This window comes from Podarcis liolepis (genome assembly GCF_965112155.1).
Source record: "Podarcis liolepis genome assembly, chromosome: 15".
Taxonomy (NCBI): Eukaryota; Metazoa; Chordata; class Lepidosauria; order Squamata; family Lacertidae; genus Podarcis; species Podarcis liolepis.
In genome coordinates this window covers 26,653,673-26,679,028 of record NC_139566.1, presented here as the reverse complement: position 1 = coordinate 26,679,028, position 25,356 = coordinate 26,653,673, and the positions used below count along the sequence as shown (strand labels likewise).

At 47.5% G+C, this 25,356-nt stretch overlaps 1 long non-coding RNA gene across 2 annotated transcripts in view; it reads right to left on the bottom strand.

Moving 5' to 3' along the window:
• The window catches only part of LOC310695030, a 112,466-nt gene extending 91,226 nt beyond the window's left edge, over positions 1-21,240 (bottom strand). Inside the window, exons 1-3 of one of the 2 annotated variants that reach the window (XR_014519875.1) lie at positions 20,442-21,234; positions 19,006-19,102; positions 10,393-10,454 (exon numbers count right to left, since the gene is read on the bottom strand). This is a non-coding gene — a long non-coding RNA (uncharacterized lncRNA). Of the gene's footprint in view, positions 1-10,392; positions 10,455-19,005; positions 19,103-20,441 lie in introns of those variants that run through there. The other variant, XR_014519874.1, reaches the window with a different exon arrangement.
• Between the last annotated feature and the right edge of the window lie 4,116 nt (positions 21,241-25,356).

The following is a 25,356-nucleotide window of genomic DNA, read 5'->3' as shown; positions in this document are numbered from 1 at the left end:
GATAATCTGTTCACAAATACCCGAGCAGAGGAACGCACAAAAAATGTCGGGAGCTCAGCTCTTTTGCCAAGTTTAGGGCTTTGCGGCAATGAGGTCATTTCGCGACTACCGCTTAACCCATCTCCTCTCCCCGAGAGGCATATTGAAACCTGTTTGGGGATTCCTTCGTCCTCAGGAATTTCCAATGAAGGATGAATAGACCTCGCACAGGATTCACACCATTTCTCAAGCTCTCCCCATATCCTGAGGTCACCAGTGGCTCTTGTCTGCACTTGGATGTTCCTATTTGGATGAAAGATCTGAGATGATTCAAGGGGAACCTGAAAGGGTCTATTCCACCTTGACCCTGGCTGGGCTTTGCCTTCCAAGAGCAGCTCTCTTTCTCCTTCAAGCCACCAAGAAACAAATACAGTGGCTTGGTTGGTAGAGAGAACATGTTTGCGTGTTGACGGGCAGTCAAAATTGAAATGTTCCATACTGCTTGACCTCCCCGTTAACGAGGCTTAATTTTGTTTTCCCAATGAATGTCTCTTTGATCAACTCCCACCTGCTCCGCAATGAGGAGAGATGATGTGTGTTATTCTGGAAGCTAATGTGAATCATCAGGAATGCTTTGATGCAGGACCCAGCCCTCCAAAAGTCACTTCAAAGATGGCTCTGCATCCCCCTAGCTCAGTGCAATCAGATCCACCGCTGAATCACTCTCCTCCTCCCATTTCAAACCTAATTCAGCAATCAGGTCTCTGAGGTTCTGACAACCATCACTTTCCTCCTGGAGGAAGCCAATGCTCAGATTCATTGCTCAGCTTCCAGCGTTGTCCCTTGCATCATCTATGACACAGACTTTGGCATTTCAGTGGCCAATAGGGTTGGTCGCCCAACAACATCCAGGTGGGGGGCACAGGCTCTCTATCTCTGCTGTAATGTCTGGTTCTTTATTTATTTTACCATTACTAACAGCCACAAAGTGTGGTAGCAGAGTATTACGCCATACTATATGCAAAACAAAAAGAGAAAGAAATGGTGACCCACCAATATTAATCAAGACATCCCATACCTGGCATGGATGGTGAATGTTGGATGTCTTAAATCCAGAGCATAGAAAATAAAATCTCACCAGATGACACAAAAGGGTTCTGGAGTGGATGGGGAAACCCAGCCAGATGGGCGGGGTATAAATTATTATTATTATTATTATTATTATTATTATTATTATTATTATTATTCCTCCATCCCCCTGGTGACAAACAGTTTATGTGTAATTTCCCCCACAACTGGCAAAGTCCATAAGTTCTTATGCCACACAGAGAATTGCAGATTTTTCAAGGTTTTCCATAGCTGGCCTATATAAATCCTAGCTGCAACACCCATGTCCAAAGCTCTTCAGAGTGACAAGGTTTCATACTGCCCACCCACATATTCAGTAATGACAGTTGTGGGGAAGCCTGAACGGGTGATTTAATTATTTTAGATATTCCTTGATATACCTGAGGCCAGAATAATGAAATCCGAGGGCGTTCCCACCAAAGGTGGAGGAATGTCCCTCAGAGCTTGCAGTTGCCCCAGCAATCTTGTATTGACTGTGATGTAATCTGAGACAATTAGAAGATTTATATCCCATTTGACTTTAATAAAGCCTCAAAGCAGTTTACAAAATTCAATGAATTTATCAGTAAAAGAACAGTTAAAAGCAACTATTTAAACCATCAAAAAAAAGTTAAAACAAGACCAAAACTGGATGAAAACATGTGCCATCATTTTCTAGATGTCTTTGTAGGCTTGTCTAAAGAAAAAGGTTTTTTCGTAAGTGATGAAAAGAGCAAGCAAAGGCACCAGCCTGATGTCAGTAAGCAGGGAGTTCCAAAGTGTCTGTGCTGCTACACGAAACAATCAAGTTCAGAAGAAGTCTAACATGGCACCTGTGAGAATGGTCATTTTGCAGACTGAAGTGGTCAGGTGGGCATTGTTAGAATTTCTGCTCCATGATTGCAGTCATGGGATTTTTGTCTATCTATGTTTTGACCCCACAAAGTGGGAAGTGACGGAGACAGGGTGTTTGTGTTACTGTCTTCCATGAAGTGGGACTATTGTCCTTTGTTTTTCCTCTTTGCTGTCTGATGCTAGAGAGAGAGGGAGCCATGTTGCAGTGCCCCGTGTGTGTTTATATGCAAATAAAGTAGATTAGCCAAAATGCTGAGTTGCTGAGGTCTGTTACGCAAGCTGCGAAGACTCTGCGGATTCCTAAGTGTGCTGGTGTCTGTTGGCATTGGTCACTGTGATGTTTGGGCTGAAGAAAGCTTTTGAAGCTCCTGAATGATTGACCAGGAGGGAGAGAACATGCCAGTCGGGCATGTGTCTCTGCGAGGGTCCTACTCGAGTGTAGGACGAGCTCCTGACAGGCATATGTGGAGTAAGTCGATCTCGCAGGTCAACTGGTCCCAAGTTGTCAAGGGCTTTATATACTAATAGCAACAACAACAACAATATGCCCAGAAGCAAATTGGCAACTGGTGCAGGTGCACAGGTGTTATATACATTGAGAGGGCCTCACTCCTGTCCTTCCCAGTGAGAAATGAGGTTTCACTCTGGGATGAAGGGGGCTGACAAATTGATGATGACTCAAGAGTTTCTGATGTGCAGCTTCTGCCTGAATTGGTGAACTGCATTCAGGAGAACTCTACAGATGCCAGTATGTTTACCTGCAAACGTGTCCAGAGGAGGGCAACCAGAATGGTCAAAGGCCTGGAAACGATGCCTTATGAGGAACGGTTAAGGGAGCTGGGCATGTTTAGCCTGGAGAAGAGGAGGTTAAGGGGTGATATGATAGCCATGTTCAAATATATAAAAGGATGTCATATAGAAGAGGGAGAAAGGTTGTTTTCTGCTGCTCCAGAGAAGCGGACACGGAGCAATGGATCCAAACTACAAGAAAGAAGATTCCACCTAAACATTAGGAAGAACTTCCTGACAGTAAGAGCTGTTTGACAGTGGAATTTGCTGCCAAGGAGTGTGGTGGAGTCTCCTACTTTGGAGGTCTTTAAGCAGAGGCTTGACAACCATATGTCAGGAGTGCTCTGATGGTGTTTCCTGCTTGGCAGGGGGTTGGACTCGATGGCCCTTGTGGTCTCTTCCAACTCTGATTCTATGATTCCTATGATTCCTATGATACCAGAGCAGCGAGGGACCTCACATCTCCTCTCATGCCATCCGGATTGGGGGCAACAAAGAAAGCATGTCGGACATCATTCCTTTGGGTCAATAACAGAGCTCTGTTAAAGTGAAGGGGAGGAGTCACCGTGGATTGATTGCTTGTTTGCAGCACTGGTTGAATCCAGAGAGACCTCCATTCATGACATGAAGCTGCTCAGGGAGCTCCAAGGGCTCTAAGCCAAGTGCTAGGAGTACAGATAATGAACACTCCGGTCCAATTAATGGAGCAGTTGAAGCCAATTAGAACTAATTTCATAGCAACTATTTTATACACAACTGATCTATTATCTGGGTAATTCCCCCGCCCACCCGCCCTCCCCCGCATTTGCTCTCCAAGCCCCCTCACTGCCTGGCAGCAACCAGCTTCATTCACTCAGCCGTGCTTTGTAATGGAGGAGCTGGTTAAATTTAACCACCCATTGAAAGGGTGCAGAGCAATTGCTAAGTATGCCACACATCTTGAGCTCAGTGGCATGCGGTCAGTGGACTAGGCTAGTCCCCTAAATGTTTCTGATAAATTAGAGTATTAGAGTATGAAAGCCTGGTGCCTACTGTCAGGAGTGCGTGCAGGAGCCAGGCCCTGTGACTGGTAGGGCCTCGCAGGACTGGGGCCTTCCTGAGTTTGGCCTGGAAGGGCAAGGCGTGGCCGCACAGGTGAGGCTTGACAGAAGACTCGGAGCACCTGGTGGCAAGGGCCAGGAGGGGTATATAAGACCAGCATTTCCCTCTGGCTCTTTGCCACAGCAACACACTACTCACCTAGCTGTGCTTTGGCTTCCTGATTCCTGGTTTCCTGACCCTTGGACCCTTGGCTTCCTGACTCTTGGTTTCCTAGCCCTTGAATTCTTGGCTTCCTGACTCCTGGTATCCTGAATCTTGGACCCTTGGCTTCCTGACTCTTGAACCCTTGGCTTCCTGACTCCTGGTGTCCTGACCCTTGGACCCTTGACTTCCTGATTCCTGGTTTCCTGGTTCGTGGACTCTTGGCTTCCTGACCCCTGGACTGCTGACCCTGGACTGCTGATTTCTGCTTCCCAACCTCTATCCCGGTCCCGATGTACCAAGCCAGGACTCTGACTGCCTGTAACCCAGACCGTGACACCTCCTTCTCAAAGCCCAGGAAGCTTTTGCTTGGGGATGGAGGAACAATGCTCTGATGTGGTCCAAGAGCCTTTCCACCAATTTCCCAAAGCCAGACTTTGGAAAGGAGGCAGGAGGGCTCCAGCATTCTGTCAGAGGTCTGGCACTTCCTTCCCATAGCCCGGGAAGCTTCTGCCTGTGGGATGTAACATAAGCAGTCAAGTGCAACACTTCCTGTTTGCCTAGAGTGGACACAGACAGGGGGATGTTGATCCAGCCAGTTGAACTTCCTGTTACACCTGGTCTGGAGCATCCTCCCCCTGTATGTGACCAGGTAGGTAGACGTGACCCTTGCAGATCCCACAAAAGGTCCAGTCACACAGCCACCTTCCCTCTCTTGATGCCTTTTCTTCTCTTGGACTGCACTGCTGGCTCTCTGCCAGCAGCACATGGGCCCATCCTTACAAGGATGTAAGCCACACTGTATCTGTAACTGCAAGCTAAAGCCTGCCTTCAGGGATCCAACTGTGAACTGAATGTGAGTAAACTTCTTGTTACTTTTAAAAGAAGCTTCTTGTGTCTTTATTCTTTTTAGGAGAGATAAAAAGGGGGCTGGCCAGGAACAAAACCCAATTTGAACAAAGCCAGATTGGATTGCTTACGTAAAGAGATTCAAATGAATCTAACAACTAGCTTCCTGCTATATATTGGGGAATGTCACTCTGCTGCTGAGGCGTGAGTGAGGAAGGATCCTATTAAATCAATATATCTACAACATCAATGTATCTACAACATTAAATCAATGTATCTACATTAAATCAATGTATCTACAACATTCCCACAATGCCCAGCTTAGTGAGGGAGGCACAATGTTCATGAGTGTGATGTCAGGATGCCACATGTGTGATGTCCTCTGGCCCTGTTCCCCTACAAAAATTTCACTGTGCACCACTGTTGAGCTCCTTGGAGAACAGGTGGGACATAATGCAATAGACAAATAAATGTGATGAAAGCCATGCAGTGATGATGTCAGACACACTTCTGTGGGGAGGGGTTCTTACCATTTAGGGGCTGCCACTGAGAAAGTTGGGCAGCCTAGTTGAAGGGACAAAGGAAGTGTAGGTTTTAATGAACTAGGGATTACTTGGAATAGGCAGGAGTAATCAGATGCACAAATATAGGGTGGGGGACACTTGGCTTGACATCAGGGCCTGTGAAAAGGATCTAGGGGGTCTTAGCAGACCACAGGCTTAACATGACTTAGCAGCAAAAACAAACAAACAAACAAACAAACAAACAAACAAACAAACAAAAACGACTAATGCTATTCTAGGCTGCATCAACAGAGGTATCCTAGATCAAGGGAAGTCGAAGTCATAGAACCTCTTCTGCCTTGGTCAGACCCCACTTGGACAACTGTGTCCAAGTTTCTCCAGGTAGAAACCCCTGCCTCAAACCCTGGAGAGCTGCTGCCAGTCATTGTGGACAATACTCAGCTAAATTGTCCAACAGTCAGACGTGGTATAAAGTAGCTCCTCATTTAAATCATCTATTTAGAACCATGAGTTCTAGAATCTTAGCTCCCAGATTCAACCCCTGGCATCTCTAAGTAGGGCTGGAAGAGTCCTGCCTGAAACACTGGCAAGCTGCTGCCAGTCAGTGTAGACAGCACTGAGCTAGATGGACCACTGATTGAGCACATGGTAGCTTCCGCTGCTTCCTTCCAGCTAGTCTTGACCACCTCTCTAAGCTGCACCTTTTAAGAAACCTTAGAAAGGTATCACTATGCAGAGCAACTCTGTTTCAGGCACTTTGAAACAAGGGTGGAAAAAATAGCCCTGGGTTCCCCTTTCTCCGGAAGACTGTTGCTGAGATTGGCAGTCTCCACTTTCAGGTTTTCCAGAAAAACAGAGCCCATTATTCATTGTCTGAAGCAGTTTCCTTCCTCAACAGCAGCTGCAGCTGCTGCTTCTCTGCCAGGAGTGGGAACAAGACCCAGTTTACTTAGCGAGAGCCAAAATCGCTCCTAGACATTTCAAAAGGAGACAGACAGCAACTTGGCTGCTGCAAGGCGATGCCTGCCGAGAGCTTCATTTGGGCATGGATTGACCTATTCTCCCCCTCTCTTCCTTCTTTGCAATCAGCTAATGGGGCCACAAAAGCTACCTGAGTTATCTGCATATCTCCCAGAATGCATGTGGGAGGAATACTTGGACTTGGGTTGCATTGATTAAGAACTAGTTCCTTTTCTGAGGGTGGGAAAACTGGACATTTTGGCTGGGTTGGGAAATCCCTAAAAAAGATTGGACAAATATCCAGCCATATTTTCCCCTTTTAATAAATACAGTTAGTCCCACCCAGTGGCGTAGCGTGGGGGGTGCCAGGGGTGCCGACCGCACCGGGAGCAACATCTGGGGGGGCGCGAGTCCAGAGGGAAGGGACAAGTTCCTTCCTCCGCCGGACTCCCCGCCGCCACCGCCAGCCTTGCGCCCTAGCGCGCGCGCCCCCCGCCGTCGCTGTGGCTGCGCTCCGCTCACTGCTCGCAGGAGGAGCAGCCGCTGCAGCAGTGCCGACGCCGCCACCGACGCCTGGCCGGGCACGGGCAGCCTCTGCACCCTGCCGCCGCCGCCATCCCCTCGGCCCAGCCACAGGCGGCGGCTGCTTCTGCCTCCATCCTCCTCCGGGCAAGCAGCGTTGTTTGCGCGGCAACTCGCAGGTTAGGGGTTGGGGGGGGCGCAAATTACTTGCCTTGCCCCGGGTTAGGGGGCGCAAATTAATTGCGTTGCCCCGGGTGCTGACAACTCACACTACGCCGCTGGTCCCACCCAGGATTGAATAGCTCAGTGATTGGAATGGCATCACAAATAATATTTATTTATTGCATTTCTATCCCAATTTTCTCTCCAAGGAGTTCCAGGTGGTGTATGTGCTTCTCCTCCTCCTCATTTCAACCCCACAACAACCCTGTGAGGTAGGTTAGGCTGAGAGGCAGTGACCGGCCCACCCAGTAAGCTTCACAGCTGACTGGGGATTTGAATGCTGGTCTCCCAGGTCCTAGACCGACACTCTAACAACTACACTCTACTGCCTCATGTGCTGCTGGATAACTGCAGAAAGCTATTCTGAAGGCTGAGAGTCTATTATTTGAAGTTATACAGTGACATTACCTCATCTGAAATAGCTTTGGAGTATCTTCCAAATTCCTATGTTCAGGGTCTCCGTGGTCTGGGATCTATTTGCATGTAGAAGGTCCCAGGTTCAATCCAGGGAGGGCTGACAGGGGAGGTCCCCTGCCTGAAACCTTGCAGAGCCACTGTCAGCCAGCATAGATCAGTTGTGTGGAACCTTTGGTTCTCCAGATGTTGGTGACCTACAGCTTGCACCATCCCTGGTCATTGGCTACACTTGCTTGGGCTGATGGGAGTTGGAGTTCAGCAACATCTAGAGGGTAAACACACACACACACACGTAGAGCCTACTGGGTCAGGGCAAAGGAGGCCCATCTAGTCCAGCATCCTGATCTCATGGTGGCCAACCAGATGCCTGTGCAAACCCTCAAGTAGGACCCAAGCAGAACAGCACCCTCCCCTCCTGTGGCTTCCAGCAACTGGTATTCAGAAGCATCACTGCCTCTGACAGTGGAGGTGGCACACAGAGTTCATGACTAGTAGCAATTGATAGCCTTCTCCTCCATGAATTTGTCTAAAGCTTCCCCATACCTGGTTTAGACAATCCCCATCTAGATGGATCAATGGTAGCTTGATTTGTACCTTTGCAAGATACGATCCTTAAGAGTCTCCCCAGTTTGGACTTGCAAAAATCCGAAGGCTTCAGGCAGTGCACCCTGTCCTCGTAAGAAGGAAGATGAGTCCTGTTCTCACAGTGACCAACCTGATGTCTGTGGGAAACCTGTAATCAGGACCCAAGCAGAAGAACTCCCCACCTGTGGCTTTTTGCAACTGGTATTCATCAGATCACTGGTCCATCCAGTTCTATATTGTTTACTACTAGCAGTGGTTTTCTTGGATTTCAGATCAGGATCCTCTCTCAGCCCTACCTGGAAAAATTGGCAGATGGGGAAAATTTATAACTTATCTTCAAGACCATTGTAAACAGTTACAATCGTTAGTAGGATTGGAATATCACCTGTAGTTTAAGGCTGAATTCTGGACACAATGGAGATGTAAAGGATTTGGATTACCATAAAAGATGTGGGAGGAAATGATTAATAATAGGACCCACAAAGGTGAGGAGGGAAGTCCAGGAGATTCCTTGGAATCTTGTTTTTATGTTTGATATATCGCTGTAAAATTTTAATTTGAAAAACCAAATAAACATTTTTTTAAAAGGAAATACTGGCAGATGTTCTCCCATTACAGTGTAACAAGAACCTGCTGGATCCAGCCAATGGTCCATCTAGTCCAGCGTCCTGTTCTCACAGTGGCCAACCAGATGCCCCAATTGGAAACCAGCAAGCAGAACCTGAGCTCAACAGCACTCTTGCCCACCTGCAATTCCCATCCACTGGAATTCAGAAGCATTCCTGCCTCTGACAAACATGGAGGCAGAGCCTAGTCATCATGGCTAGCAGCCACCCTTGTTTCCAAGGCTTGCAAACACAGCTTCCCGCTGCCGTGGCTGGGCCAATTTCATTGCGAGCCAATGGCATGTCCTTCCTTAGCCTGGTAGTTAGGATTGATGGCTTCCTCTTTGCTCTCCAAGCAAACAACTCCATGCTGGTACCCATTCCGGGGCTCAACGGACCCAACTGGGAGGTGATCCAGAGATGAGGAGGGCAAGGGGGCAGGTGTCCTCTCCTCCCCAACCTCTATCCATCCATCAAGAGCACCTCCAGGCAGCAGTGAAGCTGTACAGCAGCAGCAAATGGGTCCAGAAGGGGATGAGGGGAGAGGTGGTGGTGTCGCACTCAGCCGGAGTATCTTGTTGCTCCGTCCACAATGGCTGGCATGGACACCTTGCCAGCCCGGGGCCTGTGCCAGGCCGGCACGCTTGGCTGCACCCCGCTTTCGGGACGGCGTTGGGTGCTTCCATGCAAAAGCAACATTTGGCCGAACGTCCCACTAATTGCATTCCTTTGGCACCCCTCTTCGCTCTTCCCTCGCCGCGGAGAGCCAAGTTGAATGCTAATGCGCGGGAGCATCGCTCGGGCAGCGTGACTCCCCCCACCACACCTGCCGGCTTCCAAACGCCTGTGCCCAGAGTATTAATTAAGCAATTAAGGCCAGAGAGGTGCCCATTAGATTGTGAGCCCTGGTTAAATGCTTCCTTTCAAGGTCACAGAACTCTAGTGTGGTGCCAGCCATTAGAGGCTGCCCAGTTTCACTCCAGGGGTCACATACCGAGAATGAGGATGCTGTTATCTTTAGTACTGGCATCCATCCCTTTTGGACTTTTCGCTAATGTGGAGGATGGGCCTGGACGTTTTCCATTTCCTTCTTCCTTTCTCTCTCTCTACTGCCCCTCCCGTACTTTCTCCCCACTGCCACAAGGGCTTTCTCTCTGTACTCAGAAGAAAGGGCCTTTTGAGCAAAATAATAAAAAGCTCAAAGGAGAATAGTATCGATGAAGCCTTCCCAGGATCTCTTTTGTCACTGCCCTTTCAGGGGAAAGACGCCCTCCTTCCTTCCTCCCCCTCCCCTCCATACTGTGACTCAGCTTAGATGCTGATCAAAGCCCAGGTGAAAAAGCAGCCATCCTCCTCCTTGGTACCCCCAAATCACCGCATATCCGGTTCATCATTGAGCTTCAGCATTGCTGTTTCATAGGATCCATTTTTTTGTGGTTTCTTTCTTAAATTTGTTTTCATTACCTTTTTAACTTTACAAACTGTGGCCAACTATATATGCATACCTATACATGCCACTAGACTGCTCTAAGCCCTCACAGGTAGTGTACAAAATGGATGGACTTTTGGTAGAGAAAATCCCAGCTTCAATCCTAGGTGGGTCTGGGAATGTCTCCTTTCTGCAAAACCCTGGAGAGATGCTGCCAGTCATTTTTCCTCTAGAGACTTCTCGCGCTCTCTGTTTCTGTTCAAAAGGATTCTCTCCGGAGACTGCCAGTCAAAATAATGGACCATAACATCTGCCGTGCACAACATTCCCAGCATCTCCAGGTGTGATGGGGGAGGGAGAGTCTCCTGCCTGAAACACCAGAAAGTGCTGCCAGTCAGTGTAGGCCACACTGAGCTCAATGGACCAGTGGGCTGACTTGGCATAAGGTGGCTGCTTATATTGAGAAGGGAGTCTGCCCCGGTTCAATCTCCAGCATACCTAGGTCAGGCTAAGAGAGAAGCAGGCAACTTAAGGTTGCTGGGAGGCTGCACTCCCTGTATCCTAAGAAGATCATCATGTCAAGGGGGAGAGCAACTTAACCCCCTCAGTTGGCCTTTACGCTTTTGTATCATGTCTATTAGATTGTGAGCTGAGGACTGCCTTAAAAGGTAAAAGTACCCCTGACCATTAGGTCCAGTCACGGATGACTCTGGGGTTGTGCGTTCATCTCGCTTTACAGGCCGAGGGAGCCAACGTTTGTCCGCAAATAGTTTTTCCGGGTCATGTGACCAGCATGACTAAGCTGCTTCTGGCGAACCAGAGCAGCACACGGAAATGCCATTTACCTTCCCGCCGGAGTGCTACCTATTTATCTACTTGCACTTGATGTGCTTTCGAACTGCTAGGTGGGCAGGAGCTGGGACCAAACAACGAGAGCTCACCCCGTCGTGAGGATTCAAACCACCGACCTTCTGATCGGCAAGCCCTAGGCTCTGTGGTTTAGACCACAGCGCCACCTGCGTCCCATGAGGACTGCCTTAGCTTACTATATAATATTAATTGTAAGGGGAGGGGAGTCTTCACACTTCACTTTGTAAGATTGGCAAGCAACATGAGCAGAGGCAGGAGTAGTAGCTAACCTTGTACTTTCCAGATATTTTGGACTACAACTCCCATCAGCTATGATCATGGACCATGCTGGCTGGGGCCGATGGGAGTTGCAATCCAAAACACCTGGCATTTATCCTCAGACTACTCCTGCTTTATAACAGGGACAGCAGTTAGATCGTAGGTGCTCTACAAGTAATGATGACAATTCATTTGACACTCCTCCCTAATGAGGTAGTTGAGACTTTATTTTCAGCATAGGCAGGGCTGGGGAGAAGATGCCTGCAGCTAAGCATTTGCATGCCCAGGCATTGCATCCTGCTGCCCTGCCTTTATGGGGAAGAAACAGACAGGACAAAATACTTTGGATCAAATAAGGCCACAACTTTATTTATTACAGATGTTAGAGGTTTGGCATGAGCATTGGGTATAACCATCGATATTCACCCTGATGGCTGGAAGCATTTCTTTTCTGGTCAACCCTGAAGTGAGGAGGTCCTATGACTTAACGGCTCTGCAGGATTGGCACCTTGAGAAGTGCTATGGCCTTAGCCCCTGCCTGGGCATCCGGACAGAAACATCTCCTCCTGGATCCCTTAATGGGATACCCGTTACCTTTTGAGGGGCAGGCAGAGGCTACAACCTGCCCTCCAAGGAAAACTAAGGCTTACCCACTGCCTAAACCGCCAAAAGCTGTGATGATTGCTATGAGGACAGCGAAGAGGACTGTTTGGCTCCCTGACAACCAGAAACTCTTGCAAGCAGCCATCCACTGTTGGGTTGCACCGGGGCCGGGCTGTCAGGAGTTCAGCCAACTGGCATGTTCCCTCCTTTCAGGTCGATCGTTTGGGAGCTTCATAAGCTTTCTTCAGCCCGAACATCACAGCTACCGATGCCAACCGACACTGGCACGCTTAGGGATCTGCAGAGTTTGCACAGTTGTGTAACAGACCTCAGCAACTCAGCATTTTGGCTAATCTACTTTATTTATATATAAACACACACAGAGCACTGCAACATGGCTCCCTTTCTCTCTAGCATCAGACAGCAAAGAGAAAAAGAACAAAAGACAATAGTCCCACTTCACGGAACACCGTAACACAAACACCCTGTCTCTGTCACTTCCCACTCTGTGGAGTCAAAACATATACCGTCATGTGATAGACAAAAATCCCATGACTGCAATCATGGATCAGGAATTCTAATACGGGCAAGGGGACACTGGTCTGCAGAACACCACACCTAAGCGGACATACAGCAAGAGTACGGGATCTCAGACCTGGAGTCAAATGTGGCCCTCCAGGATTCTCTATCTGGACTGCAGAAATTTTGCAAGGCCAGACCCTCTCTCCCTGGCCCACACCCATCGCTGGTCCTGATTCACACCTTCCTTGAATGTTTTTTTGCCTGGGTGGAATGCACCCTTAAACTCTGTTCCTGCCTCTTGCTTGTCTGGATGGAGGACAGAGACGGATGTGTATGAGAGTGTGTGTAGAAACTGGCTTATTATAGAAAGGTACAATTCACATTACTTGCTCTGAGCACTTTGCCACTGGCCCTGCCCACCACTGCAGCTATGTGCCCCCAACCCAAGGGGATATAGCCCTCAGGCAGAAAAGGGTTCTCTACCCTCCTGATACACAGGATGTAGCATATGTAAGGCAAAGGTAAAGGACCCCTGGATGGTTAAGTCCTGTCAAAGGCTACTATGGGGTGTGGCGCTCATCTTGCTTTCAGACCGAGGGAGCCAGTGTTTGTTCACAGACAGATTTCCAGGTCATGTGGCCTGCATGACTAACCCACTTCTGGCAAAACGGAACACCATGACAGAAACCAGAGTGCATGGAAACGCCATTTACTTTCCCGCTGCAGTGGTACCTATTTATCTACTTGCACTGGTATGCTTTTGAACTGCTCAGTTGGCAGAAGCTGGGACAGAGCAATGGGAGCTCACCCTGTTGCGGGGATTTGAACCGCCAACCTTCCAATCAGCAAGCCCAAGAGGCTCAGTGGTTTAGACCACAGCGCCACCTGCTCCCTTTTGCAGATGATGTATGTCTCCATGAGTCACTGGAGTCAGCTCCCAAACAAATCTAGGGCTCGTGGACCAAAGGATGGGGTTTTGAGGCAGCCTCGAATACCCTCACCTGTCTTTTAATACACTGAGTCTTGGTTTGGGTGTGAGAAATCTCACCCTCTGGTGTGGGGTAGCAGTGGGGAGAGGGTGTCGGAGCTCGGATTTTGACAAGATTTATTTCGGGAGTGCTTTGCAGCTTCAGTCATTTCCAGATTTAGAAGCTGAGGCAAGGACAAAGAAGGAGTTCAGCTCTACTTGAGAAATGGAGGTGTGTGGGGGGAGGACTTGAAAACCTGGTAGGGATCAAGTCCCTTTCCCCCTCCTCCAGTGCAGGCTCATTAACAGGAAAAACAAGGTGCCAGCTGGTTTCATGGATAGAAAGCAAAGAAAAGAGGAAACCATCAGGCAGGCTCCTTGGAAATGGGCAGGGAGCCCATCCAGGTGTTTGCATATCTGGAAGGAGAGGCATCCACCACCATTCCTGCCCCCCCCCATCTATGTCAGTCATCTCAAAGAAATTAGGCACTCCTAGATTTCACAATCTGGAGCATTGGGATTCCTGGATGCTTTGAAATAAGAACATCTGGAAAGAACAAGGAACAGTGTGAGAGATTTTTGCCATGGGGCAGAGGAAGGAATGAAAAGAGGCAAGTCTGAAACCCCTTTCAGCACCAGGCATTTTTGCACCATTGTGGCCCCACGCAACAGTGGGCGCGTGATTTTTTTTGGTGCAGGCTGTAGCCATGGACATGCTATGTGATCTGATGGTGAATTTGGGGTGACCCAATGTAAAAATCCTGAGGATCCATGGGCTTTTACCTCCCCCCTCCCAGGCAGCCTCCGCTAGCATCCCTTATCTCTCTTTCGATCCCACCGATCAGCCGTTTCCTTTCAACACTCCCTTCCCTCTTGTTTGCCTTAGTGTCTTTTCCTTAGCTGGAGCAGTTTTTTGCTCCTCCTTTTCTTCTAATTTCTCTCTTTATTGCTTTAGTCTTCCTGTTTCCCCGCTTTGTAAGTTTAACTCCCCACTCCCAGGCAGCCTCCTTTATCTCTAGCATCCCTTATCTCTCTCCCCAATCAGCAAACAACCTCTTATTTATTTTTTTTTAAAAAAAGCATGATCAGCTTTTTGCCCCGGGCAATTCGGCTCCAGGGACCACACATTTGCTCCATAAGACACACAGACATTTCCCCTTACTTTTTAGGAAGAAAAAAGTGTGTCTCTTATGGGGCAAAAAACACAGTAGGTTCAGAACATGAGAAGAGCCCAGTGGTAGCATCATAGCCAGACACTGGGAAGACCTGTCAGGCGTGAACATGGACCACTGGTACCAAATTGTATGGGAAATGTCCTGACTAGAAAAGCTAAGCAATAAACAGAAACTAAGATAGGGACAAATAAAAGAGGATGCCTTCACCCCAGTGTGGCTCCTCTTTATTATACATACAGCCCCACAAGACAACAACGAGAACCCACCGATGGCATACGAATAAATATGGCTATCTTGACCCGATAACCCCTCACACACATAAACAAAGCTCAGTGCAGTCAGCTGAAGGCAGCCACCCAGGCCCTGGACCCCCTCAACCTCTCTCACTGCCAATGAAAGCTAATAAATGAGTAGAAAGAGAACTGACCCACATGACGCTGACACAAAAACCTCGCACATACACTATGAAAGAATGAAAAGAATGAAAGTTTACTACCCCCCTACTCTCTTCTCCCCCAACCCTATACTGTATACAACCTTAAAGTCTTACATTGAATATAACTGATCTGTAGAAAGGACTTTATGATCTGAAAATAGAGATGATGCGTGTATTTTTGTAACCCAAGAAAACCTTCAATAAAAAACAATTTTAAAAAGAAGAAGAGGTCAGTGGTTGGATCAAGCCAAAAGCTGATCTGATCCAGACTCATGTTCTCCCAGTGGCCATTCAGATGCCACAACAGGAGGCCCACAAACAGGGCTTGAGTTTAGCAGCAGCATTCTCCCTGCTTCTGATTCCCAGCAGCAGGAATTCAGAGGCACACCACCTCAGACTACAGGTGAGAACATAATAACACAATGTCAGGGACTGGACTTAGGACGAATGGTGTGGACCGCCCCCCCTTTTCCCGAACCCTCTCGAGAAGAGGACAGTATAGATTTACAAAAGTGGTTTGCAGAAGGTCATAGTTCAGAAGCTGCAGAGGGCAGAAGCTGGGAAATATTGGGAGAGGGACAGCAGGAAGAAGAAACACAGGAGGAGAGACAGCTGACAGACTCAGCATCTTTAGGAAGCATTCCTGACCCACCCCCCTTTCCCAGGACCCAACATGCATTGAGAGTAGTAGAACAGAAAGCTCAGAGGCAGAAAACACAGATCAGCTGATGCAGGGATGACGTATAATAGGAGAGATGGAGGGGGTGGGACTTTACACAGAGCAACGCCATTTATCTAAGAGAGACGGCATTTCTATGTTCTCTCTCTGTGTGAATACTGAATAAAAGACTCGGTAAGAGCTCTTCTTGTTTGTCTGCTCCTTGGCTGCCACTGTGGGAGGGATTGGGTTCCCCAAAGCCTGACACACACAATAGGAGAACAGCAGCACCTAAGAACACAATAGGAGTCTGCTAAATCAGGCCAAAGGGAGACCCTCTAGTCCAGCATCCTGTTCTCACCGTGGCCAATCAGATGCCCACTACCTGTGGGAAACATGCAAGCAGGATTTGAGCACAAGAGCCCTCTCCTGTGGTTTTCAGCAGCTGGTACCCCAGGGCAATGTTGCCTCCAACTGTGGAGGCAGAGAGTGACCACCATGGCTATGAGCCATCTATAGTCCTTCATGCATTTGTCAGATCCTCTTTTAAAGCCATCTAGATTGGTGACTTTCAGAGGGGCAAAAACATTTAAGGCAAAAAAAGGGGGAGAGTAAGGTGCAACATATCCTCCAAGCTCTCTCCAGTGAAAACAGGGACATCCTAAGGGAAAGCAGGACACTCCAGGATCATGTCAGAAACTGGGATGGCTTCTGTAAATCCAGGACTGTCCCTGGAAAATAGGTACACTTGGAGGGTCTGGGAATGGAGGGCTGGTGGGGGGCATGGCCTGGGGGAAATCACAAGGGCCAGATTGAGAGGCCTGGGGGCTGCATTTGGCCCCTGGGCTGGAGGTTCCTCACCATCGCATGAAGAGAACATGGCCAGCTTGATTATGCCTCTGCATTTGTAGAAGGCTTGATTTAACAATGGCACTTCTGAGCATTTCTCTAAAAGCCTTATTTGTGTTCAGGCTCCCTGTGGCCGCTGCCACATTTAAACTGAATTGGCTGCTGACCAGGCCCGGTCTGCCACCAGGCCAGGAACCCCTTGGCTGATGTTGGGATTGGCTGGCGATCCACTTTAAACGGGACGCCAGTCTCAATCAGCTTTGCACAGCTACGTTTTCTCTCGCTTTTAAACTGCTTAAAGGCCCGCTTTTAAACTGGGCCTTGTTATGGCCCCCGTGGCCCAAATGGGATTTGCAACCTCGAGCGCTGCGCTTTGTTGATAATAAGCAAACACTCTTTCCGAGGGTAAACTCAGCTCTTAAGCTACTCATGCGATCTCTGGATAGGAAGTGGAATGGAGGAGCCTGTGTCAGGCCTAGTCAGTTCGGTAATAGAGAATCCGAATGGACGTCCAGGGAGTGATGCGGATGCTAAGTGGGCCTCATTTAGTCTCCAAGAGGTCACCATTGCTTGCCCTTCATTACACAGCACTTGTTAACAGGCAGGGATTCCATGAATGAGGGGGAGATAGCGATCCTATTTATGCCTCCCTTGGCACCAGGGCTGACTTGATGAAGGTTCCTCCTTAAGGAGAGGAATAAAATGATGGGGAGGCGGATTTGACGGAAATTCCCAGATACAGTGGTACCTTGGGTTAAGCACTTAATTCATTCCGGAGGTCTGTTCTTAACCTGAAACTGTTCTTAACCTGAAGCACCACTTTAGCTAATGGGGCCTCCTGCTGCCACTGCACCGCCGCTGCATGATTTCTGTTCTCATCCTGAAGCAAACTTCTTAACCTGAGGTAATATTTCTGGGTTAGCGGAGTCTGTAACCTGAAGCGTATGTAACCCAAGGTACCACTGTAGTTGCATCCGACCCCCTTCCAGAGCTTCAGAGGGGATCCCTGGCTACTTGCTTCTGATGTAGCTACCCTACCCGATGCCTGAGGATTGATAAATGTTTGTGTCCCTCTCTGGTGACACTCGAGTTCGTGGTCATCCAATGGCGCTGAATGCAGGAAGATTAGGGCAAGATAAAAGGAAGTACGCAACAGTGGTACCTCAGGTTAAGAACTTAATTTGTTCCAGAGGTCCGTTCTTAACCTGAAACTGTTTTTAACCTGAGTTACCACTTTAGCTAATGGGGCCTCCCACTGCCGACGCACGATTTCTGTTCTTATCCTGAAGCAAAGTTCTTAACCCGAGGTACTATTTCTGGGTTAGTGGAGTCTGTAACCTGAAGCGCCTGTAACCTGAGGTACCATTGTAGTCCATGGTAGGCAACTTCCTCCCACAGGAGGCAGAGATAGCCACCCACACAGATGGCTTTCAAATAAGGAATAATCAAATTCATGGAAGAGAGGGCTATTGATGGCTACTAGCCAGAGTGGCTATGCTTTGCCTCCACGGTCGAAGACAGTAATGCTTCTAAATACCAGTTGCTGGAAACTGCAGGAGGGGAGAGGGGTCTTCGGCTTGGTTCCTGCTTGAAGGTCTGAGTGATTTGGGTGGTCACTGTGACAGCAGGAAGCTGGGTTAGATGGGCCATTGGCCAGATGGAGCAGGCTCTTCTCTCTTTTGCTCTTATGGTACCTGCCTTTTATCTTTTTAAAGTAAATCATTTGTTTTCAAACTTTTTATTGATTTTGTTCCATACTGCTTTGAGCTGCTTCAGGGACCCCACAAAAACCTCCCCCATGCAGCATAAATATAGACACCAAAAAAAGGACAGAGTTAAAAAATATTTCACAAAGTGCCCAGCACTTTCCTTAGGGGCAGCTGGAAGCTAGAAGGGGTCACTAGGTAATTCCAAGTCAGGTATCACCACACTATAGCTTGAACCTGTGGTTGTCCAGATGTTGGTGGACTCCAGCCTAGTCAGTGCAGCCAATGATCAGAGGAGTTGTAGTACAGTAACATCTGGAGGACCACAGGTTTCCCACCCCAGACTCATAGTTTCAGGAAATCAGATCAGCACCTTGGAGAGCTCCCCATTCAATCAGGGCTGGCTGGTTCCTTCTTAGACAACACAGGGAAGATGCTGCTGTAGTAGAGAGCTGGAGATGTCTGATCAGGTAAGACCTGTTGTGCTGTAGGCTCTGCCCTCTGGAAAGAGCTGTCTGTGGTGCTTAAATAAGCCTTGAATTTATAACCTCTGCTGCTTTGGGCTCATTATCCAAGGAGGGTCGAGTGGAGTATGGTATGTCTTGAACTCAGTATAGTAGCTGCCTTCCCTTCTGAGCAACATTCCAGGGGCCACATTCCATAATTGGAAAAGAGTGGGTAGAGTGGTGTTTCCCAAAGTGAGCAATACCACCCCCCGGGAGGTGCTGGAACGATCCAGGAGGGCAGTGGTAGCCTCAGGTGCAATTGAGGGGCATTGAATAAAAATAAGGGGGCAGTGGAAGCATAAAGAAAGAAGAGGAGAAAAATTTGAAAAACCATTCATACATGTTTCATCTGTTGTGTAATGACGCTTACCAGCAGGTTGGGTGCCATTGCGGGACAGCGACAATGTCTTCCTGGGATCTGTCAGTCATGCTGGAGGCGAGGTTGTTTTCCTGTGCTTGGGCAAACCCTGTGTGTAATGTGAATGTGACTGTGGTTTACTTCAATAAATAATTTTACAATTTCAAGCTCCAAGGTGTCATATTTACAACCACATTTTCTTTACCATGTTGCAGGATGTAGGTAGAAATATAGGTACATAAAAGAATGCAAATTTGTCACTGCATCTTTTGGTTTGTTCGCTTAAAGAAGGTAGATTTCTGGGGGTGGGGGTGGTGCTTAGTGGTGTCCCCCCCGAAAAGGGGGAGTACATCAAATAAGTTTGGTGTCAGGTGGCAGAGGAACCAACCCCCACGGCAGGTTGCCAGGAACGGATATGACAAGGAAAAGTCCTTACCATATGCTTTTTATTCAATATTCACAGAGAAAGGCTTGAGAATGCAGCTTCTTGGAATAATGGCTTTGTCCTGAGTGACTCTCCGCTCCCTTTTCTCTCACTTCCTCATTCGTCACCTTGTCCCCTACGGATGGCACTGAGGGCCCTTTGCTTCTGAGCCCTTTGCTCTACTACTTTCAAGGCTCGCCGAGTTCTGAGAGAAGGGGGGTCTGGAATGCTTTCTAAAGACACTGTGTCCGTCAGCTGACACCCCTCTGGTGCTTCTTCTTCCTCCTCCTCTCCCATTATTTCCCAGCTTTCCCCCTCAACTGCCTCTGAGCTGTGACCTCCCTCAACCCCGTTGTAATTCTGAACTGTCTCCTTCTTTTCTGGAAGGGTCAGGCTGGGGAGGCGGTCTCCACCATTCCTCCTCTGCCCAGTCCCTGACATTTGGAAACCTCTGGGGTAGAGTATTGGATATAGATTTTACTTTTGTACAATTTTACACTCACAAACCCCTCTCCCCTCTCTCTCCTCCAACCAGGCAAGCACTTTCTAGCCAGCACTAAACACTCAAGGAGAGGGTAAAGGGGAGGGATGGTTGGCTGATGAGAAGGGATAGCCTGGGAAGCTTCTCAAGGGCCCTCAGGCCTCTGAATCTTCACCCCTGTTTTAGCATCAATAATGGGAGATGGCTCCATTTTACGTCTCTGAAAATCCACTGCAATGATTGCTCTGTGCATTTATTCCCTGAAAACCTATGTAGGTTCTGGAACCCCTTAAGCACAGTTGGCCTCCTTCTCAGCAGATAACTTTCAGGTTATCACAGAATCGCCTCTCCCTCATTCCTTCCCCACCCAGAGCAGATTTTTCTTCCTCGCTGCTGACTTTTGTGTCTTGGGGACTTATTTATTCCCGGGCACAGCTCCTGGCTGATCTCATCCCATAAACACAAAACTCTATTAAAGCAAAGCCCCACACTTTTATTCTTTGCTGCTAGCAAAGACCAGATGAGGATTTGGGAGATTCTCACCTTGCCAAATGAGGTGCGCAGGAGCCCGGCTTCGAAGGAACTCTGGAGCAAATGAGATATTTTCCTTTCTTCCTCTTTATTGCCGTGTCCTTCCGAGAATTGCCTTGGCACCGGTGGTGGCCTGCAAATGCAGTCTGTGTCCTGAGTCTTATGCTCCCAACAGGGGGAAGCCAAGAGTCAAGGAGGGGATGAATAGAAAAGGCCTAGCAGGAATCTGGCTCCATTTCCCCCGATGGACAGATTCTCATCTCTTTAGGAAGGAGCCCCCAACAAACTGGTGGGGAGATTCAGTTTAAGCTAAGGGAAAGGAAAGCAGAGTGTTTCAGAAATGAGTGTGCAGATTCAGGAAATGTAGTGCTCCTGGGAGCCGTGGTGGAAGAGCAAGGGGAAAAAAGAGAGAGAAGTGCTAGGAAATGAGGAAATAAATGACACAGTCCTTGCAGAAAGGCTGACTCAGAGAGGAGCTAGCAGGGGATCTAGCAGCAGGGAAATCTATATTAACGCTGAGGTTGGAGGGAGAGGCAAAGAGACCAAAAAAAAAAAAAAGATGAAAGGGGAATGGATTCATTTGTGAGCCACTTGTTAACAGCTTCAGCTGATGCCCCTGGGAAATATGAAACGAATACAATAAGCCAGGAGACGGTTCTGCTTTCTCTCCATCTTATATTTTGAGCTCATTTTTCCCCCTGCAGGGTCATCAAGCGAAGGTCAGCTGGCTTTGATTCTAAGTCCGCATTGTCTCGCTGGGCTTTTTCTTTTTTTCCCTTCCAGGTCCAAAATGTGAAAATCAAATCAAATAAAGTTCATTATTTCATCGGCTTGTCGGCCTCCCTTTCAAGTTCTCTGAGCTAAGCCACAAAAGGCTTCTTTCCCTCCCTCCCTCTCTCTCTCCCTCTCTCCTGCTCCTGGTTAGGTTCCCCTAAACTGTGCAAATTGCCTGCGATGTAAAATTTTAAATGCAGCACTTTGGTTTTAAGCCTGGCTCTTGGTTCTGTCTGTCTGTCTGTCTGCTATTTCAAGGTTTATTAATAGATCAGTTTATAGATCATACAATATACAGTGGTACCTCGGGTTAAGAACTTAATTCGTTCTGGAGGTCCATTCTTAATCTGAAACTGTTCTTAACCTGAGGTACCACTTTAGCTTATGGGGCCTCCTGCTGCTGCCGCACAATTTCTCTTCTCATCCCGAATCAAAGTTCTTAACCTGAGGTACTATTTCTGAGTTAGTGGAGTCTGTAACCTGAAGTGTCTGTAACCAGAGGGGCCACTGCAGTAACCACTTAATTTTTTTTTTTAAAAAACCAAAACCCTCAAAGCAGATTGCAAAAAGAACAGGACAATAAGATTATCTGTGAACACTGTTAAAAACAGCTAATAATAATAATAATAATAATAATAATAATAATAATAATAATAATTTAAATCAGTAATAAACTAAAAACAGATTAAAACACATGTCAGAATTCTACATATCAGGGTAGGCTTGCCTAAGCAAACATGTTTTTAGCAGGTGCCAAAAAGAGCACAGTGAAGATGCCTGCCCAGATATCAATAGGCAGGGAGTTCCAAAGTGTAGGTGCTGCCGCAGGAAACAATTGATTTCTTACAAATGTGGAATGAGTACTGTGCGGCACATTGAATAGTGCCAGTTCCTCAGATCGAAGTGGTCAAGTGAATGTATATGGGGTAAAGACAATTTGACAGGTGGAGGAAGTTCAGGCCCAGGAGCCAACTGTGCCTGTCCACACTTTTCCATGTCTCAGGATTCTTCCCAAGACACCCCCTTTCTAGCCAAACCACATCCTTTACTGGTCTTGCTAAATATGCTCCTTCAACGATTTTCCCAGCTGAGATGCGTCCTTGAATGACTTGTTGCCAGGCTTCGGGAAATCGGATCCCTCCCCCGGTGGCAGTAAATAAGCAGATCAAACAAAAGGAGCGTTCTTACCAGATAAGTTCTTTAATAATCACAGTGAGAGACAAAGGAATACATGCCTCTCTAAAAATGGTGTTGCTCCCAGTTAAGGTTTACCCCCTGCGTCCCCATTAATCCACGTCACTCCTAGGTTGGGTAATCTGAGCTTGTTGCCTCTGTGCTTTCTGTTCTATCACTTTCAAAGCCTCATCACTTGATCTATCATCTATCTATCTATTATCTATCTATCTATATCTATCTATCTATCTATCTATCTATCTATCTATCTATCTATCATCTATCTATCTATCTATCTATCATCTATCTATCTATCTATCTATCTATCATCTATCTATCTATCTATCTATCATCTATCTATCATCTATGTATCTATCTATCTATCTATCATCTATCTATCTATCTATCTATCTATCTATCTATCTATCTATCTATCATCTATCTCTATCTATCTATCATCTATATCTATCTATCTATCATCTATCTATCTATCTATCTATCTATCTATCTATCTATCTATCCATCTATCTATATATCATCTATCTATCTATCTATCTATCTATCTATCTATCTATCTATATCTATCATCTATCATCTATCATCTATCATCTATCATCTATCATCTATCATCTATCATCTATCATCTATCATCTATCATCTATCATCTATCATCTATCATCTATCTATCTATCTATCTACAGTGGTACCTCGCAAGACGAATGCCTCGGAAGACGAAAAACTTGCAAGACGAAAGAGTTTTTCGTTTTTTGAGTTGCTTCGCAAGACGAATTTCCCTATGGGCTTGCTTCGCAAGACGAAAACGTCTTGCAAGTTTGTTTCCTTTTTCTTAAAACCGCTTGAAGAGGTGCAGTTGCGACTTGACCGTGCTTCGCAAGACGAAAAATTCGCAAGATGAAAAAACTCGCAGAACGAATTAATTTCGTCTTGCGAAGCACCACTGTATCTATCTATCCATATCATCTGTCTATCTCAAATAAGAGGAGCCTTCTTGCTGGATCAGGCAAATGATCCATCTCACCTAACACCCCTTTCTCTTGTTGCCCAGCCAGATGTCCCCATGGGAAGCCTGCCAGTGGGACCTGAGCCCAGGAGCACTCTCCCTTCATCCCATTTCCAGCAACTGGTATTCAGAAGCATTCAGAAGCTAAGGAGAGCCTGCTGGATCAGGCTAATGGCCCATCCAGCCCAGAATCCTGTTCTCACAGGGGCCAACCAGATGCCTGTGGGACACCTTCAAGCAGGACCCAGGCCCTGGAGCCCTCTCCCATCCTGCAGTTCCCAGCAACCGGTATTCAGAAGCCTCTGACAGTGGAGGTGGAACAAAGCCCTAGCAGCCAGCAACCACTGATAGCCTTCGCCCTCCATGAATTTCTCCACTCTTGTTTCAAACTCCTCCAAGTCAGTGGCCAACACTATATCCTGCAGATGCACATTCCACAGGTTAACTCTGTGCCTCTCTGTCTAACGGTAGCTCTCCTTCTGAGCCATGAATTAGCTAAGCTTATGCTTCCTGTGCTCTCCAGAGTTGCTCGGCATTCTGAGAAGAGAGAGAGGAAGCTCTTTGTCCATCTCTGGTCTCCTCCTCTGACCCTGCTAACCCTGCCCTGTTAGCCGCTTCCTTCTGGGTCAGGCAAATCCCCAAAGTGCAGTTGCCGAGGAGCAGGGGGCTCCCATCAGGAAGCCCGTTTCAATTAATATTAGTTCAATTAGCCTCCAACACAAAGGTTATTTCCTGCAATTTTATGGCTTTTGAATGGTATTTGGGCGGGCATAATTCACTCCTGGCTCAGTTAACTACTGGAAATAAAACTGGCATCTGGGGTAATATATTCATTACGCCTCTCCCCTGGAAAGTGCCATTAAAAAAAGTCTCTCCCTGGCACTGTTCTAACAAGTACAGATGACTTGTCAGGCTCTTTCCTGGCAAAGAGGAGCTGAGCTTGGGATTCTGGCCAGCAGTGGAAGAACCAGCAGGCTGGCAAAGCATCATTCTCAGAACTGGGGTATTGCTCTCAGCTGGGCATGAGGTTCATGCTGGGGAAGGATGGCAGCGATGTCCAGACCTGTTCAGTACACAAACCAGAGCCATCCAAATATGGCTTCCTTCTTATTCATCCCAGAGTGCAGCAAAGTCTCCCGCCTGATGTCAATAGGCAGGGAGTTTCAACGTGTGGGTGCTATTGCTCTAAAATGCCAGTTTCTTACAACTGCAGGAGTAATAGGTGGCACCTGTAAGAGTGCCACTTCCACCGGTCAAAGTGACTGAGTGGGTAAGGCAATTTCACAGGTAAACTGCTTCCAAATTATTAAGTGTTGTGTACACTAATAGTAACAGCTTGAACTTGGCCTGGTAGCAAATCAGCAAGTAAAGTGGTACCTCGGATTAAGAACTTAATTCATTCTGGAGGTCCGTTCTTAACCTGAAACTGTTCTTAACCTTAGGTACCACTTTAGCTAATGGGGCCTCCTACTGCCTCTGCGCCGCTACTGCACGATTTCTGTTCTCATCCTGAAGCAAAGTTCTTAACCCGAGGTAATATTTCTGGGTTAGCGGAGTCTGTAACCTGAAGCGTCTGTAACCTGAAGTGTATGTAACCCGAGGCACCACTGTATTCAGCAAAGGTGTTATATGGCCACTCCTGTCAGCAATCATGTATATGACGCTGGGGCTGATGGGAATTATAGCAGACTCTCCAAGTGTCCCTATTTTCCAGGGGCAGTCCCGGATTTTGATTTGATCTCAGAATGTCCCGCTTTTCCTTAGGACAACCCTATTTTCATCGGGGAAATGTCGGAGGGTATGTTATAGTCCAAAACATCTGGAGGGCATCAGCTTGGCGAATGGTTGTCTGGAGTTTATGATGGGCCAGATGTGGGCTAATAAGCTTGGCAGTATCCAGCAAAATAATTACATGACAAGAAGGGCTTCCATTGACGCAACTGGACTTCCCACCTTCTC